This window comes from Bos indicus x Bos taurus, chromosome 27, assembly GCF_003369695.1.
Source record: "Bos indicus x Bos taurus breed Angus x Brahman F1 hybrid chromosome 27, Bos_hybrid_MaternalHap_v2.0, whole genome shotgun sequence".
NCBI classification, from domain to species: Eukaryota; Metazoa; Chordata; class Mammalia; order Artiodactyla; family Bovidae; genus Bos; species Bos indicus x Bos taurus.
Genome location: NC_040102.1, coordinates 17,358,355 through 17,376,767, shown reverse-complemented (window position 1 = coordinate 17,376,767; position 18,413 = coordinate 17,358,355). Strand labels below are relative to the sequence as shown.

The 18,413-nt window shown below is 38.3% G+C and overlaps 1 long non-coding RNA gene across 1 annotated transcript in view; it reads left to right on the top strand.

The window, feature by feature from the left end:
- The first annotated feature begins 12,257 nt into the window (after window positions 1-12,257).
- The window catches only part of LOC113884922, a 35,653-nt gene continuing 29,497 nt past the window's right edge, over window positions 12,258-18,413 (top strand). Inside the window, exons 1-2 of the long non-coding RNA XR_003509057.1 lie at window positions 12,258-12,320; window positions 13,543-13,670. This is a non-coding gene — a long non-coding RNA (uncharacterized LOC113884922). The remainder of the gene's footprint in view (window positions 12,321-13,542; window positions 13,671-18,413) is intronic.

The following is an 18,413-nucleotide window of genomic DNA, read 5'->3' as shown; positions in this document are numbered from 1 at the left end:
GAGCTTGCTGAAATAAGCATGGAAAATATTGGGTTAAGTAAAATTAAACACATTCTTTTGCAGAAGATCTCAGAACCTTTAATACATGAATATGAATGGAAAACATCTCTAAATATGCCATATGGTTTGCATCTCCTGGTGCTGCCTTCAGTAGCATTTTCAGAATGCCAGTTTCCTTCCTAACCATGTGGCCAGGCAGGTTTTCTTTTGGGTGAAGTTTCCCAGAGGGTTGCATTCCAGTGAGCTGATTACTGATCCTTAGTCACTGACTTGCCTTTGTGAGTTTGCCAGTCTGCTGAGAGCTTTTCTTTATCCCTTCAAAATGTCTATGCAGAGTAGTCTAGTTACCATTTAGAGTTTTTAATTTTTAACCTCATTTAATTCTATGGCTGCTAATTCTCATCCTTGGCTGTTATTCTTTGCAACTTTTCTTATTACTAAACTGTACAGAAAGAGAGCCTCTTAAATCTTGTGAAAAATAAGAACTGATATATTTTGAATCTGACAGTGATATAGTATACTTGATCAGCATTTCTAAAAATTTCATTGTCTTTTAATTATTTCTCTAGTAGGGCATCATGAGAATTAGCAGACCTAGAATAAATTGTTAGATGACGACACAAGGAAACTGTAATTTCACCTGTCATCAACTTGTGTCTCTTCCTAAGCGAAATGAGCATTTTAGGAAATAAACAAATACAGTCAATCTAAGTGAAGAAAATGAAGGTCTTTCTGTCTGAAGTCACAGTGATGCTGTATTTTCTGAACTTCAGAAATGACGGGAACAGTAGGGTTGTAGAAGGGACAGGAAATGTTGCAGCAAATGGGTGAGATAGAGAAAAAAAGGATCATTATTAGTGTTTTCGTCATTATTTTCGAAGGCAGTTATGTTTAGTCATGGAAGAAATCCAGCTTCGTGAAAATGAAAGTGTCAGCTGTGTCTGACTCTTTGTGACCCTATGGACCCGCCAGGCGCTCTGTCCTTGGGATTGTCCAGGCAAGAATACTAGAGTGGCTTGCCATTTCCTCCTCCATGGGATATTCCCAACTCAGGGATTGAACCCACATTTCCTTCATTACAGGCAGATTGTTAACTGTCTGAGCCACTGGGGAGGCCCTATGATGAACACGAAATATTCTCTTTACTTCTGCCTATGAATTCTTCAGTTCAGTAGCTCAGTCATACCCAAGTCTTTGCGACCCCATAGACTACAGCACGCCAGGCTGTCCATCACCAACTCCCAGAGCTTGCTCAAACTCATGTCCATCAAGTCAGTGATGCCATCCAACCCTCTCTCCTCTGTCATCCCCTTCTCCTCCTGCCTTCAATCTTTCCCAGCATCAGGGTCTTTTCCAATGAGTCAGTGCTTTACATCAGGTGGCCACAATATTGGAGTTTCAACTTCAGCATCAGTCCTTCCAATGAATATTCAGGATTGATTTCCTTTAGGGTTGACTGGCTTGATTAGTATATTTAATTGTAGGTTCTTGATTTGATATTTTGATATGAATATCTGCAGCACTGACACATTCAACAAAGGTACTAATACTCTTCTCTGAGCTTGCCCAGGCTCATTGCTCAAATTATCAGGATAAATTGAATACTCAGAAGGAAAAAAAAATTGTTATAGTGCTATTTTAAAATTCCATTTTTCCTCCTGGCCAAGTTGCACTTATGAAATCAATCTCTCCTTGCCTGTGATTTCTAATACACGGTAAGAGTGCTACTAAATGTAGAATTATTACATTTTGCCCTGTATCTCAGTTACAGTGTCACATGGCTTTTTGATTGCAACCGGCAGCCTGTCCATACTCTAAATACATGACTCTGCATCTACTGCCCAGATGGTAGGAACTTCTCCAGGATCATTAAAGATGGAAATTCTATACTCAAGTGAAAAGCAAGCCTCTGTTTAAAGTCAAGAGTCCAGTTGTTTATTGTTGTTCAGTCATGACACAACAAAAGGACACTCTCTGACTTAAAGAGCACTGGAGATAGAAAAAAGGAAATCAGTTTGATGATTTCAAGAATAGTTATTGTCTGAGGTCAAACAAAGTATCATAACCATGCCTGGAAGATTTTGGCAAGAATGAATTTGATGATCTATCTCAAAGTCTAAACTAGATCCTAACTAATCAGAATTTGGGTCAGAAGCGTGCTCTTGACATCAGTGTGTGGAGTGCTGAACAATTAGCCAAATTCACTGTTCCGTGTTCTCGACTTTTCCCCAAGGATTTGAAGGCATCCTGTTGTGACCAATATCTAGGCCCTGAATCCTTTGTTTCCAGGGTGGCCTTCCTGGTTGCTTTGATGAGTTTTCTTTGTTTTCACTCCAACAACAGTGTGCATTTCAGCTTGCTTTCTTTCTTCCTTGTTAAAAAGAAAACAAACCCATCATTAACTTTCTTAAATGCAAGGCTGCTATTGTTTCTACTCAACTGAACTAATAAAATGAATAGCAATGGGAAATTTTCTGATGGATGCCTTCTAAATGATTACTATTATTGGGTGCCTTTAAACTTATGTTAAATGGGGATGGCATGCTATCAAACAAACTCTTTCGCTATTTTTAGTGTGTAGATAGGAGAACATCGAAAAAGTTTTTTCCTTTTCTTTGTAATTTACAATAAAATAAAACCAGATTGTTGTGGCAGTTTTACTAGCCATTCATTGTTTTCTTTTTTGCCTAAAACTAAAACAAAACAGAACAAAACAAAAAACCGTCTCTCATATCTACATATTGAGGATTCATTGTAACAGAGTTTCAGATTAGTTATTCTTTATGAATCTTCTAAAATTTATTGTAAGTGCATATTGTTTTTGGTGGAGTGAAATTTACTATTTTTTTCCCTAACATACTTTAATAAGTGTTATTAAACTATTAAACATCCTCAAACTAATCACCAGAATTTTACTTTTTTAACAAAGAAAAAAAATACAGACATAACTATTATCAAAGTAATCTTTGTTTAGCTAGTCATATTTTAATTGGTAACTTTGCAATGTCTGAAATATCCATGGAGTATAATTTATAGTTTGGCCATAGGTATACAGTAGGATTAACCAGCTTTCAAACAGATTTAAAACATCTGAAAGAAACGCTGGTTTTTTTTTTTGTTTTGTTTTTGTTTTTTTTTACCAAATCACAAACACTGCAAATTAATTCTTATGAGACACAGAAATAATTAAAAGGAATAAATGTTCCTGGTGTAGGTTATCAGCAGTGCCTGTTACCTCCACCTGGAGAACACACCCCAAATCTATCCAGCTCCACATTTCCACTATTTCCACTACTTGGTTCAAGGCATTCCATCTCCCTTTAATACGCCTGTAATTTCTACTGTCTGATCTCCCTGATAAGGCTCTTTTCCCTGCTTCAGTTCTATGAGAAACATAAATAAGATCCAACTACAGCCTGGGAAAACCCTCTATTGATTTCCCTTTATACTTGAATCTAAAATCCTGAGTTTGACCTTACTCCTATCTACACTTTCTTGCCTCCCTGATTTCATCTCACATCACCCCCAGCCCCCCATTCTCCTTTTGGGAACTTGGCTGGCCTCCTCTTCTCAAATATACTGAATTTCTTCCTTCCTGAGATGTATGGCACTAGCTGCTTTCTCTTCCTACAGGTCTCTTCCTCCAGAATTTTTCAAGACTTGCTTTTTTTTCAGTCAGTTCATTTCAGCTGAATATGATCTTTTGGGAGCTTTATTCAACTGCCCAAACTAGAATAAAACGCCTCCCAATTACTCCTTGTCTTGCTTTAACTCCGTCATAGCACTTATCACATTGTATTACTGTATTACTCCCCATCATTCCTTATCAATCACTTCCCCTTTTATTTTTCTTTTACCATTTATCACTGTGGTCTCTGAATGGACTGGAAGAACCATCATAACTATGTATCAGATAAAAGGTTAATATTCAAAATATATAAGTAACTCATACAACTTAATAGCAAGAAAAACAAATAGTCTGATAAGGAAATGGACAGAGAATCTGAATAGACATGTTTCCAAAGAAAACATATAAATGACCAAGAGACAGGTGAAAAGATGCTCCACATCACTAGTCATCAGGGAAATGCAAATCGAAGCTATAATGAGATACCATGTTACACTTGTTAGCACGGGTGTCATCAAAACACGTGAGTTAAGAGCTGTTGGTGTGTGTGGGTGTAAAGAAAAAAGAGCCCTAATGCACTGTTGGTGAGAATGTAAATTGAGCCCTATGTCTAGAATAAAAAATTTCTATGAATTTACTGAAATATGAAAAAATGGTAACACAGGAAATAAGAACAGAATTCCAAATATTAAGTCCTCTTCAATTTTTGAAGCAAGTTTCATCCCAAAATGTCTAATCATTGTAAGTATGTCCATGTTGTATCAGACCCTACTTTCCAGGCCTTCTGGTCTTCGTAGTGTTTCTAGTGTCCACTAATCAAAATGTCTAATTTCTGCGGGGCTCTTACACTGAATCCAGGATTATGTTGGCCTTTTAATGTAGTCCTTTCCTATTTCTTTATCCCTTATTGCTTTTAAGAAATGAGGTGATCCTTAATTCTGAGTCTATGGAACTGCATTCCCAGACTTGAGTCCCAGAATATTAAATTCAGTTCCTTTATAGCTGCTGCTGTGAGCCATCCACTTAATGTTAGTACTGGGGGCTCCGTTGCAGCAAACCTTGCCGCGTCTCTGAATGATCACCACCTTTATATTGAGTTTTTCTGTATTCACTAGTGAAAAAATGAGAAATATATTAATGAAAGTACAAATGAAAAACTTGCTATTCCACAATCCTATATCTTCATTAAATGTGTAAAAGTGTCAGTTGTAAGGCTTGATCTTGAGTGCTCATTATTGGAAGGAAAACCACATAGCTGCCTGGAATGCTTCGTAAATTGTGAGACCTCTTGGCTTCCGTGCTTCTTTTGCATTGTACTGTCAAATTTAAAGTGAAATCAAGACTCAGACTTTATGACTCAGTGACACTTAGAAATCAATTATGATTTCATTGAAAGTTACATTATTGAATATATATATATATGAGTGTTGTATACATTGATACAAAGTATAAATGGCTGTATATATGACATAAAGGTTTGCTACTTCATGTAATTTATGTAGTGTTTTTATTTTCAGGAAAATGTCATCTTAGTACATATTTATACCCTTTATCTACATCAGTAAATTTGAAAAATCAGTGTAGAAATGCTGGCATTACTAGTGATGTTGTCTTCTTGAAGATATGTAGAACTTGAATTTTAGTTATAGTTCAAAAATGTTGTACTATGATTTCATCTTAAACAAGTCTGAAAAGTGAAACGCTTTTGTTTTGCCTATAACTTCAGCATTTACTTTAGCTATGCTGATGTGCAGATTATCAGAGTCTAAGAAATAAGGAGTTAACTTAATAATGTCTACAGTTCTTATTGCTATCTGCAGTGAACTCCTGTTCAAATGCAGGTTTGAGTAGTTCTTCAACAAAGAATCAGCTTTTGAAAATTGATAGAGGATGAGGCATATGAGATATATTTTGTTTCTGTTTTCTTTTCTTCTTTTGCCTTTTTTTACTGAAAATGATTTTGTTAAAAGCAGGAAGGTAAATGAAACCAGGACTTAGTATGCTTTTGGGACAGAAGCATCCCAGTAACCTAAGATCCTCCAATTATAGTTCAGGAGAATGAAAGTGTCTCTTTAGGACAAGGGTAATTTAATTAGTAGTTGTTGATAGTATATATTGCATGTATACCACTCCTTGAAATAGCACATTTTATTTTGCTAGTTCCCATCTTGGCTAGAAACTCTCAAGCCAGTGCCATTATTTGTGTTAGAGTAAATGTTCTGCCATAATAACCAAGATACTCTCAACATGCTCTCAAAATCAGGTTGATTTTAGTAGATTTTAGAGGCAGAAATAGAGAGGGTTCTGTTCTAAAACTTGTGTGAAAAACTGAACAGCAACTGGAATATAAAGCGAGTGCATGCAGAGTATATGTTTGCTGCTGAACTTTATCCGGAATTAAGCATGAGGCCAGACCAGATGGTGCTTACAGAGAAAGTTGGCCTAACTCCTTTCCAGACATGGGCTATTCCAGTATGGTGTGGGCATGTGAGAATAAGATAGCTGGTATAGCTAAGTTTGGAGAAGGCAATGGCAACCCACTCCAGTACGCTGGCCTGGAAAATCCCATGGACGGAGGAGCCTGGTAGGCTGCAGTCCATGGGGTCACGAAGAGTCAGACGCAACTGAGCGACTTCACTTTCACTTTTCACTTTCATGCATTTGAGAAGAAAATGGCAACCCACTTCAGTGTTCTTGCCTGGAGAATCACAGGGATGGGGGCGCCTGGTGGGCTGCCATCTCTGGGATCACACAGAGTTGGACACGACTGAAGCGACTTAGCAGCAGCAGCATAGCTAAGTTAGGGCTTCCCAAGTGGCTCTAGTGGTAAGGAATTTGTCTTCCCATGCAGGAGATGTAGGAGACACAAGTTCCATCCTTGGGTTGGGAAGATCCCCTGGAGTAAGAAATGACAACCTGCTCCACTATTCTTGCCTGGAAAATTCCATGGACCAGGTAGCCTGACAGGCTACAGCCCATGGTGCTGCAGAGAGTTGGGCCTGACTGAGCGACTAAGCACATGCACAGGTAGGTTAAATTTTTAAAACTCGCTAGTCTTGAGATATTGCTTACCATTGATATACAGATTTTTTTCAGTTGTTGAATGAGCTTCTTCAAAGGATTGTTGTACATATTGGATTGGTAAAAAAAATTTGTCTGGGTTTTCCTGCAACATCATTTCAGTCAGTTCAGTTAAGTTCAGTCACTCAGTCGTGTCCGACTCTTTGTGACCCCGTGAATCACAGCACGCCAGGCCTCCCTGTCCATCACCAACTCCCCGAGTTCACTCAGACTCATGTCCATTGAGTCAGTGATGCCATCCAGCCATCTCATCCTCTGTCGTCCACTTCTCCTCTTGCCCCCAATCCCTCCCAGCATCAGAGTCTTTTCCAATGAGTCAACTCTTCACATCAGGTGGCCAAAACACTGGAGTTTCAGCTTTAGCATCATTCCTTCCAAAGAAATCCCAGGGCTGATCTCCTTCAGAATGGACTGATTGGATCTCCTTGCAGTCCAAGGGACTCTCAAGAGTCTTCTCCAACACCACAGTTCAAAAGCATCAATTCTTTGGTGCTCAGCCTTCTTCACAGTCCAACTCTCACATCCATACATGACCACAGGAAAAACCTAGACTAGATGGACCTTTGTTGGCAAAGTAATGTCTCTGCTTTTGAATATACTGTCTAGGTTGGTCATAACTTTCCTTCCAAGGAGTAAACGTCTTTTAATCTCATGGCTGCAGTCACCATCTGCAGTGATTTTGGAGCCCAAAAAATAAAGTCTGACACTGTTTCTACTGTTTCCCCATCTATTTCCCATGAAGTGATGGGACCGGATGCCATGATCTTCATTTTCTGAATGTTGAGCTTTAAGCCAACTTTTTCACTCTCCACTTTCACTTTCATCAAGAGGCTTTTGAGTTCCTCTTCACTTTCTGCCATAAGGGTGGTGTCATCTGAATATCTGAGGTTATCCATATTTCTCCCGGCAATCTTGATTCCAGCTTGTGTTTCTTCCAGTCCAGCATTTCTCATGATGTACTCTGCATATAAGTTAAATAAGCAGGATGACAATATACACCCTTGATGTACTCCTTTTCCTATTTGGAACCGGTCTGCTGTTCCATGTCCAGTTCTAACTGTTGCTTCCTGACCTGCATACAAGTTTCTCAAGAGGCAAGTCAGGTGGTCTGGTATTCCCATCTCTTTCAGAATTTCCCACAGTTTATTGTGATCCACATAATCAAAGGCTTTGGCATAGTCAATAAAGCAGAAATAGATGTTTTTCTGGAACTCTCTTGCTTTTTCCATGATCCAGCAGATGTTGGCAATTTGGTCTCTGGTTCCTCTGCCTTTTCTAAAACCAGCTTGAACATCAGGAAGTTCACAGTTCACATATTGCTGAAGCCTGGCTGGGAGAGTTTTGAGCATTACTTTACTAGTGTGAGATGAGTGCCATTGTGTGGTAGTTTGAGCATTCTTTGGCATTGCCTTTCTTTGGGATTTTTCCAAATTTGCTGGCATATTGAGTGCAGCACTTTCACAGCATCATCTTTCAGGATTTGAAATAGGTCACCTGGAATTCCATCACCTCCACTAGCTTTGTTCATAGTGATGCTTTCTAAGGCCCACTTGACTTCACATTCCAGGATGTCTGGCTCTAAGTCAGTGACCACACCATCGTGATTATCTGGATCGTGAAGATCTTTTTTGTACAGTTCTTCTGTGTATTCTTGTCACCTCTTCTTGATATGTTCTGCTTCTGTTGGGTCCATACCATTTCTGTCCTTTATCGAGCCCATCGTTGCATGAAATGTTCCCTTGGTATCTCTAATTTTCTTGAAGAGATCTCTAGTCTTTCCCATTCTGTTGTTTTCCTCTATTTCTTTGCATTGATTGCTGAGGAAGGCTTTCTTATCTCTTATTACTATTCTTTGGAACTCTGCATTCAGATGCTTATATCTTTCCTTTTCTCTTTTGCTTTTCACTTCTCTTCTTTTCACAGCTATTTGTAAGGCCTTCCCAGACAGCCATTTTGCTTTTTTGCATTTCTTTTCCATGGGGATGGTCTTGATCCCTGTCCCCTGTACAATGTCACGAACCTCATTCCATAGTTCATTAGGCACTCTATCTATCAGATCTAGGCCCTAAATCTATTTCTCACTTCCACTGTATAATCATAAGGGACGTCTTGGCCAACTCAGTACTTGTGAGATTGAAATAGGAGATACAGATAAAGCAGCCAGTACATAATAAGAATGCAGAGGGCACTAGCGTTCTCTCTTGCCCTCCTATTATCATGTATATTTACAGTAATCTTTGGGAAACTGTATAATGCAGTGAGTGGCTCAGAGGGAAGTCTCTGGAGTTTGTATAACAAAAACATACCCAAATAGAAATGAAAATAACAAAAGGAAAAAAGCAAAGTGAGTTTAAGTCTAGAGTCGAATAATTAGTGATTTATTTTCTCTGAGGCCAGTTTCTTCATCAATAACTTAGTGATGTAATAGTGTCAATACTGTCAGCTGCAAAGCACCAGAAACTTGTGATTGAACAAAGCTGGTTCATTGACATGTTTCAGTGAGGAAGAACACACATCCTGGGGACCCTGGAACATGTCAGCAGGGAAGTGTTAGAAAGAAATGATAGGATTTGGGCTTTTGTCAAGCGATTTTGGAGACGGCTCAAAGAAGCAAAGTTTTATTCTGGATTGGAGGCTGTTAGGGAGTGGGGTGTCCTGCCTGGAAAATCCCATGGACGGAGGAACCTGGTAGGCTGCAGTCCATGGGGTCGTTAAGAGTCGGACGCGACTGAACGACTTCACTTTCACTTTTCACTTTCATGCATTGGAGGAGGAAATGGCAACTCACTCCAGTGTTCTTGCCTAGAGAATCCCAGGGACGGCGGAGCCTGGTGGGCTGCCGTCTCTGGGATCACACAGAGTCGGACACAACTGAAGCGACTTAGCAGCAGCAGCAGCATGACAGAGGAATGGAGGAGGCTCAGGTAGTAACTGGTGAAGGAGTGGCAACCCCTCCTTTTAGCCAGGTTAAGAGGACCTTCGCTTACTTCTGTGGTTTGGTAAATGCTGTTTTTATCTGGGTTCAGACTTGATTATGGGGCGGTGATACTTTTGTCCTGCTCCGTCCTCATCACAGTGTGATCCCACCGGATGGCTCTGTGTGAGATAGAGTATGTGCACCAGGAGAACATCAAGCTCCAGCTCCCTGCCTTTCCGGCTGCTCTTCTCTTTCTCCCTAGTGGTAACCATAGTATATTTTAATTAAAGAGAAAACCCACTTTAACAGCCTAGGATGGTGCCTGTTACTTCAAAATATGTTCCGTATTATTATTTTCATCATGGATGCCAGGTTTTTCACTATGACAGTCCTATTTAAGATATCCTGTCTTGTTATGTTTAGACTTGATTTCTGATTTGGAAAATAGGGACGTATTTCCTCAGTCCGCAAAAGAAGCCCTCAAGTAGGACAATGACATCTCCCACTGTTATTTCTCTGCTTCCCGGTTTCTAGTCCAACTTCGAAGAAGTTGAGAGGATGATAATATCAGATCTTGTAGTGCTTTTAAACACAATTTAAATGTTATTCTTGTAAGTAATGTGAGTTACGGGTAATCTCTGGATATTTTAGTAGGTGGATAGTATTGAACAGAGGTCAAGAGCATGTTGTCTGTCTAGAGGTAGTCTGCCTGGGTTTGAATGCCCCCTCAGCCTTGTACTGACTATATAATCTTTGTGTGAAGAAAACACACCTCTGTGCTTCTTCACACTCTATAATTCTGACTTTGGATGTATAGATTTTCCACATATTAAGCAATTCTCTGACACCAGCTCGATGTCCTGAAGTTGAACTCTATTCTGACAGTAGAGGTCAGACCCTTATCCCACAGGATTGTCTCTCTTGCTCCCTCAGATGCCAATTTAAGTCCCAGCTAGTCAGCTGTATTTCTGACCGGTCAGCTGTAGATAAATTGGGGTTCCCATGACCTCCTCCTTGGCTTTGATAATTTGGTAGACTGTCTGACAGAACTTAGGGAAACACTTAACATTAACCTGTTGCTTGTAAAAGGATACAGATGAACAACCAGATGGAAGAGGTGAGTGCATAGTGCAAGGTGTGGGGTAAGGGGCGTGGAGCTTCCTTGCCGAGTCTGGGTTTGCCACTCTCCCAGCAACCCCATATATTCAGCAACCCAGAACATTCCAGACTCTGTACTGGTGACTTTTATGCAGGTTTCATTATATAGTCATGATCCATAGTTAACTCAGTTTCCACCGCTTTCCCACTTCCAGGAGAAAGGCGGGTAGGAGGGGGAGGTGGAAAGTTTCTAGCTTCTAATTATGGCTTGGTAACCAAGCTTGATCCTGAAGGTAGCTTGGAGCCCAGGAAAAGTCGCCTCATTAGAGCAAGACACTTCTATCACCCAGGAAATTCCAAAGGATTTAAGAGCTGGGTCAGGAACTAGGATCAAAGACCAAGTATTAGAACAAAAGATCCTCTTAGTGCTCTTATCACTCAGAAAATTACAAGGGTTTTAGGATGTCTGTGTCAGGAACTGCCAGCAGAGACCAATATATATAATTTCTATTATTTCACACTAGGAACATTTTTTTTTTTTTAACCTTCGGTGCCTCAGTATCTTCAGATCTAAATGAATTGCAAATACCTGCTTCATAGAGGCAGTGTGAAGATTAAAGGAAATAAAACATTAAAGTGCTTAGAACAAATGCATGGGATATAATAAGCATTAACAGCAACATACAATAAATGCCAGCACAGTAGATTATGTAGCCCTTTAACTCCGGTCATTTCATCCAGTGGGGAAGGAGCTTGAGATGAACAACAAATATTCATTGCTAAGGACTCTGTATCAGATACAGAAACTGTCAGATGTAGAAATAACTACAGTACCTGCCTTCAGGGAGCTCACTATAATATAGCTGAGAAATACATGGAAAGGTAAATACCTAAATAAGCCTGTAAAAATTCAGTACAGATGTCTATCATTGGTGATAAGAATTGCAGTGTCTTTGAGGAATGAGAATTAACTTCTCTAGACAGGCAAAATTCAGTGATATAGATGGTAGATGAGCTGAGTGTTGGGTGATTGATAGAATTTGACCATTCAGAGAGATGATGAAAGAGCACTCACTCTAGATAGATGGAACTTCAAGGGCAAATGTATGAGAATAAGATGATAAAAATCCCAGCAACAACAACAGTAACGTAGCCACAGAAGCAGAGTAGGATACGTACTGAACATAAACGCAAGCACTCAGCCAAGCACTTGAATTTATTATCTCATTTAATCTTCTTTATGACCTTATAGAAAAGGTAAAATCATTATCCTCATTTAGAGAGGGAAACAAAGCTTAGGCATTTTAATTAATTTGTTTGCAGTTGCTAAACTAGCAAGCGCTGGGCTGCATTTTAACCCTAAGCTAATGCACTCTAGCTCCCAACTCTTAACCTCCACTGTTTGGTTTCCCTTTAAACGATCTTTGTATATATCATACCATTTAAGGTCCCCGGTAACCAACCCAAATCAGTGTGACTGTGGTCAGATCATGCAAAGTATTTAATGCAATGTCATAAATTTTTTTTTTCTCTCTTGTGTAGAATGGTGAATCCATTGCTGTTTGGAGGAGTGAAGTGGTATAATTTTTTTTAAAGGTATTTAAACCAATAACCCTGTTTTTTTTATTTACCACAAGTATTTTTAAAAAACTCCACCATGGTCAAACTGATGTCTCTATAGAGGAAAGGGCCTAACAAAGTGAGGCAAGATTGTATTGAAAAATATTTCTTTCATTTGCAGAAAAACTTGCCATATATGTATTTTTTTTCTATGAGGTCATATTTTTCTCCGGTTTTAAGCCTCACATATAAAGAGTCAACCCACATACCTATGCCATTGAGAAAGAAAAAGGACAATGAGAAACATTGAGAAACCTTGAGAAAGAAAAATCATTAGATTTACTGATAGACATTAAAGACCAGTACATTAAGAATTACTCACTTCAAAAACCACTACAATATTGTAAAGTAATTAGCCTCCAATTAAATAATTAAAAAAAAATTACTCACTTAAATTGTTCAGTAAGTAACAAAAGGGGCCAAAGTGCTTGGTTAAAAAAAAAAGATGATTATTCCAAACAACAAACCCATTTGTGTTCAAGCAAACAGCTGCTCCTTTTTCATTTCATAGACTTCCCTGATAGCTCAGTTGGTGAAGAATCTGCCTGCAATGCTGGAGACCCCAGTTCAATTCCTGGGTCAGGAGATCTGGAGATGGGATAGGCTACCCAGTTTCCATTTGGTACTTATTGAAATGTCTATAATTTATTCATCTCAGGATACATTTATACATCTGTAGTGCCATTACTTTGGCTTATCTAATTGTCTTTGAAATTAAATAAACTGTTGAACAAGATAAAAGATAAAACTCAAGGGAGAACAATGGATTTAGACAAAGTTGTTCTTGAGTGGAAAATAGATCACAAAAGTAAAGGATTTTTGTCAATTGGTCTGTAATAACCATTGTATGCCTTGTCAATCATGAATTTAAATTCTCTGAATTTGCATTTATAACTCTATGGATTATATTGCATTCATCTCCTGATAGTTTCCTCCATACTTCAATTATCTTTTAAATGTCATAAAAACCAAGTTTTTAAAAGTGCAGTTTTTCCAAGTGCAGTTCTTAGTTATGTAGAACTGACTCTGATAGTTAAGAGTGGAATAGGAATCAAAGGCTATTCCAAGTGCAGTACAAATTTGCAGTCTACAAATTACAAGCATGGTTTGGAATTTACTTTTCTAAATTTTAATTTGCATCTATTTAATTAACTTATGGTTTCCTTCTTTCTGGAATATTCTATGAAACCTTTACTAGGCTCCCCAGGAACCATCAGTGGAACAAGTTACTGGGAATGTGTTGAGTCTCCTTAACTGGGGAGAGGACCCAAGGATGTTACCATTCATGTTGAAGAGTGTTACCCCCGTGGAGAGCACAGACCTTAGGTAAGAAAGACTGGAGTTTGGATCACTGCTCTGTCTCTTGCTAGAAGTGGAGTCTTGGACAAGGTATTTAGACAGTCTGAATTTTGGCTTCCTCATTTGAAAACAAAACAAAACAAACAAAAACTCACCTCCTGAAGTTGTTATGCAAAACAGTGAATGTATATTTTCAATATTTATTGTCAAAATGCTTTGCACAGGGCTGGTATAATAATACACATTTATTAAATGTGAACTCTCAGCATCAGTAAGTTATTGAGCTAGAACATTTGAAGACTTTCCAGTCTAGGGATTATATAATACTCTTTTTTTTTTTTTTTCTTAAATTACTTGTCTGTACTTAAGATTCTGCATCCAGTTTCAGTGTGTGGAGGTTTTCCCCACAGCACCAAGCAATTATGACCCCAGGGAGTGTCCTACAATTCAGTCCAGTTCTGACACAATCTACCCAGGGACATCATCAGATTCCATAGGTTAAGGGCTTAGTTCAGCAAGACTACTTTCTGCTTCAGATGCCAATTGTGAATCCAGTTTATCGTGTTTTGACCTATTGGCTGTAATCAGAGGTCCCTCTACCCTCTCCTTGGATTCCATTTATTTGCTGGGGTGGCTCACAGAACTCGGGAAACTAGTTTACTCACTAGATTACTGGTTCATTATAAATGATATTAAAGGATATGAAGCAGCAGCTGATGAAATATACAGGTCAGTGTCCTGAGGAGAAAAGCTTCTATTCTGGTGGACTTTGGGACATGGAGGCATGTGGAAGTGTTCTAGCTTGCCAGCCCAGAACGGATTCAAACTCTGTCCTTTGGGGCTTTTATTGAGGTTATTATTACATAGGCGCGATTGGTTAAATCATTGTCTGTTGGCAGTTGACTCAGCCTCCAGCCTCTCCTCTCCCTGGAGGTCAGGGGATGGAATTAAAAATTCCAAACTTCTTATACTTTTCTGTCTCTGAATTCACTCAGTATGACAATTTGTGAGTCCATCCATGTTGCTGCAAATGCCATTATTTCATTCTTTTTGAATGGATTTATAATATTCCCTTGTATACATGTACCACATGTTTATCTGTTCCTCTGTTGATGGACTTTTAGGTTATTTCCATATCTTGGCAATTGTATACAGTACTGCAGTGAACAGTGGCATGCATGTTCCCTTTGGGACCCTGTTTTTCTTCAGGTGTATCATGATTTAATCAATTGATTAAATGAGTGGCCATTGACAGTTGACTTGACCTCCAGCCCCTCTTCCCTCCCTGGAGGTCAGGGGGTGGGGTTAAAAGTTCAAACCCTCCATTTCTGGTTGTTTTTCCTGGTAATCAGCACCCCTCTGTAGGATCTATCCAGAAGTCACCTCATTAACATAAAAAAAGAGACTTTCATTGTTCTTAGCACTTAGGAAATTCTAAGGGTTTTAGGAGCTCTGTGCCAGAAGCAGTGACCAGGACCAAATACATATTTCTTATATATGAATCACCACATCCCAGGACTGCTCGTTTTGCCTGTAACATTTGTGGCATTCACTTGTTATTTATCTTTTCAGATGTTTGTCTTATCTTCACTTAGATAGTAACTTTATTGAAGGCAGGCACTGTGTCAAGTTTATTACAAGTTTTTCCCTTGGGTATATGGAACATAATCTTCTGTACATACATGATTTTCTAAATCATTTCTATTGATCATGCTGATAAATGTATTTGAAAACCTTTCCCCCTACCTTGTCAGTGTTTGGTAATTCAGCTTACATGGATGTTTATTATTATTCCTAGGGAGTAAGAAATATGCAGGAGTTCTAAATATCCTAAGTGAAAGTCACTCAGTCGTGTCTGACTTTTTGTGACTCCGTGGACTCTACAGCCAGAATACTGGAGTAGGTAGCTGTTTCCTTCTCCAGGGGATCTTCCCAAATCAGGGATCAAACCCACGTCTCCTGCATTGCAGGCGGACTCTTTACCAGCTGAGATTCCTTTTATTCTCAAGGAATAGCTTAGACCCCAGAAACATCTGGTTCATTAAATGAGTGTTTACACATTTCCACATGAATTTGCTTAAGGATTCATAGAGTGACAACTTTGCACCAAATTATACTTTAGTGGCTTCCAGCATCTTTAAAAATGAAGAAAATAAAATCATTTTTTTAATAGTTTTAAAATTCAAAGGATGCTTTCAATACTGATTTGAGAAAAGGAACAGGACCAACAGCAGAGTACAGGTGGATACAAATGAATATGCAAACATTGAAGGATAGACTGAATTCCCAAGCATCCTGATCATTGTTTTTTTGAGAGAAAGCTACAGGGGGAAACGTGCTCATGAAAAGTCTTCCTGAGCTTGTATTTTCATAGGGAAGGGAAAAAATAGTCTGTGATTGAAGTGTTCTACAAGGAGGAATCATTCCAGTGTCTCAAAGAATGGCGAGAACAAAAAATATACTACTTGTCTGCCAGAACCATTCCCCACACAGAAACTTATTATCTGCAGAGATTGTTTTAGATAATTCTACTGTGTGACATTCAAAAAGTATACCAACTCTGCTACATTCAGGCATGAGAAGCTAGTTTTCTGCCTCGCCTTCTGAGATTTTCTTCCACCTGCAAAGCTGTCATCCTGTACTTCAGAAGGAAAGATTTGGGACGGAAGAGAAGGGAAATTTTACCTTTCTGCAGATTTGCCCCTAGGGTTAGTGATTCACTTCAAAACACAGTTGTGTTCTCCCATTATGTGATCAAATGGATGCTTATATTCTGTGTGACTCAAGGCAACCATAAAGCTAAAAGAAATAATTGGAAGGATGGATGTCACTGACATGGGAGGCTCTTTTTACATACTTACTTCCGTTCAATCTTTTTGTTCAATAATCATTTTTGAGCTTGCCCTCCAGTGCTATCTACCTTTCTGCACTGGATCCATTCAGAGTCTGCCCTTTCAGACACTCTAATTTTCCTGCATTTAACCTTTAAAAAATTGACAATTTTTCTCCTCTTTACAATTTTATGACTTTTGAGTCTATAGAAAGCAGGAAATAAAATGCCATTTCCTTTCTCCAAATTAAAAATAAAAGAAATTTCAAAAGAGAACAGAAGACAAATTGTTAGACTGTCAAGATCTTCCACGTTGAGACATCGGATAATGAAATCAAAATGGATCATCAAGTATAGGTCAACTCATTTGCATTCAAGCATTTCTTTAAAATAATGTGACATGGGAGGGTTTTCTACAAACCCCAAATGCAGGTTATTTTGAAATCATCTTCTAAAACATCCTATTTATATTTAGCCATTGTTTCATAACTACTGACTTGCAGGAGAATGTTAGGAAGTATAGGAGAAGAGTAGCTAAGAATTATGAACTTTTAGTCATTATTATTTGTTATATTTGTTTGAAATATTGTCAAAGATTTTCCTATAATTTATCAATCTGTGAATATTGAGTTCAAGTATACAGCAATGGGGTCTATCTCTAGTGATAAGAATACATAAAATATAAAGTAGCTATATTTGGACACATGGTCAAATATAATCTAACAAATGAGAGGATATCTGAAATCAAAACTGTTTTGGAAAAGTCTAGACTTTCTAAAACATTCAGTTACCCCAAAAGAATGTATGTGTGTGTGGTGTGCAGCCATTTATTCTAAGTAGAAGTCCAGTGAAATGTTGTACAGATAATTAACAATAAGGAAGAAGGCTTTACTTAGTAATACAGTTAGTACTCACAAGAGGCCTTGTTAGAAACTCTGGCCTGTTGTTTCCATCAGATTTTATCAGTCACAAATTTCAGGTAGACACTTTGCTTTTACAATAGTTTTCATGTTTTCAAAAGTCATCATGAAATCAGACAAACAGTAATTAGAACTACTGCTATTCTAGATGCTAAAAATTAACAACAATTCTGAGGATGTTATATAGAACATGATATTAGTAAATTGAAGTCCACCTACGGAAGAAATGAAGTGGGCATGTACATACTTGCTACAAACTTTTCCTCTCACCCAGTTGTACTTAACCTATTTGAGTCCATTTTGTTATCATTCGTTTATTTTTTCATTAACATATATTACTTTTGTAGTGTTTTGTGCAGGCAAAGGTTGGATAAAAGATCTTTATTGAAATGTTATTTCCTTAGATTAAGTAATTTGACTATAATTTTTATAGAGTACATTTTTTTAGTAAAACTCATAATAACTTATTGGTGTTCGGTTCTAACTTGATTCTTAGCAAGATAGAGTTTGTCCAGTCTCTCTGTACAAGTATAGAAAAGATTCTTCAGGATCTATGCTCTCCAAGTTCTCCAATTACCTGTTCACATATGTTATTAGATTCTTTGGTCATGATAGAGACGTGTAAAATTATAAAATATGAGTGTTTGAAGGGTGATTGGAGGCCATACACCCGTGCACACGCACAGAAACATGTATATAATATACATGTTGTATTAACCCTTCTGAGGCAGAAGTCTTCCACTCCTTTCCTCCAAATGAATTTTTAGGCCAAGAGTAGTCATGACTAATCATTCACTAAGCTTTGCCTTCTCCTATGCCACTTCAACTCTTCTCCCCTCTGAAACCTCTCTGGGGAAAAATAAAGTACTGCAGCAGAAAAGTACTGCTTCTTAGACCTGGGAGCCTAGGAATCTAAAACAGCTTAAGTTATTGGTGGAAAATCAATTTGTTCTGACACTGTTTTTGAGGAAGGATTTGAGATCAATTTACCATAATGCTACACTTGTTCCTGCCACTATG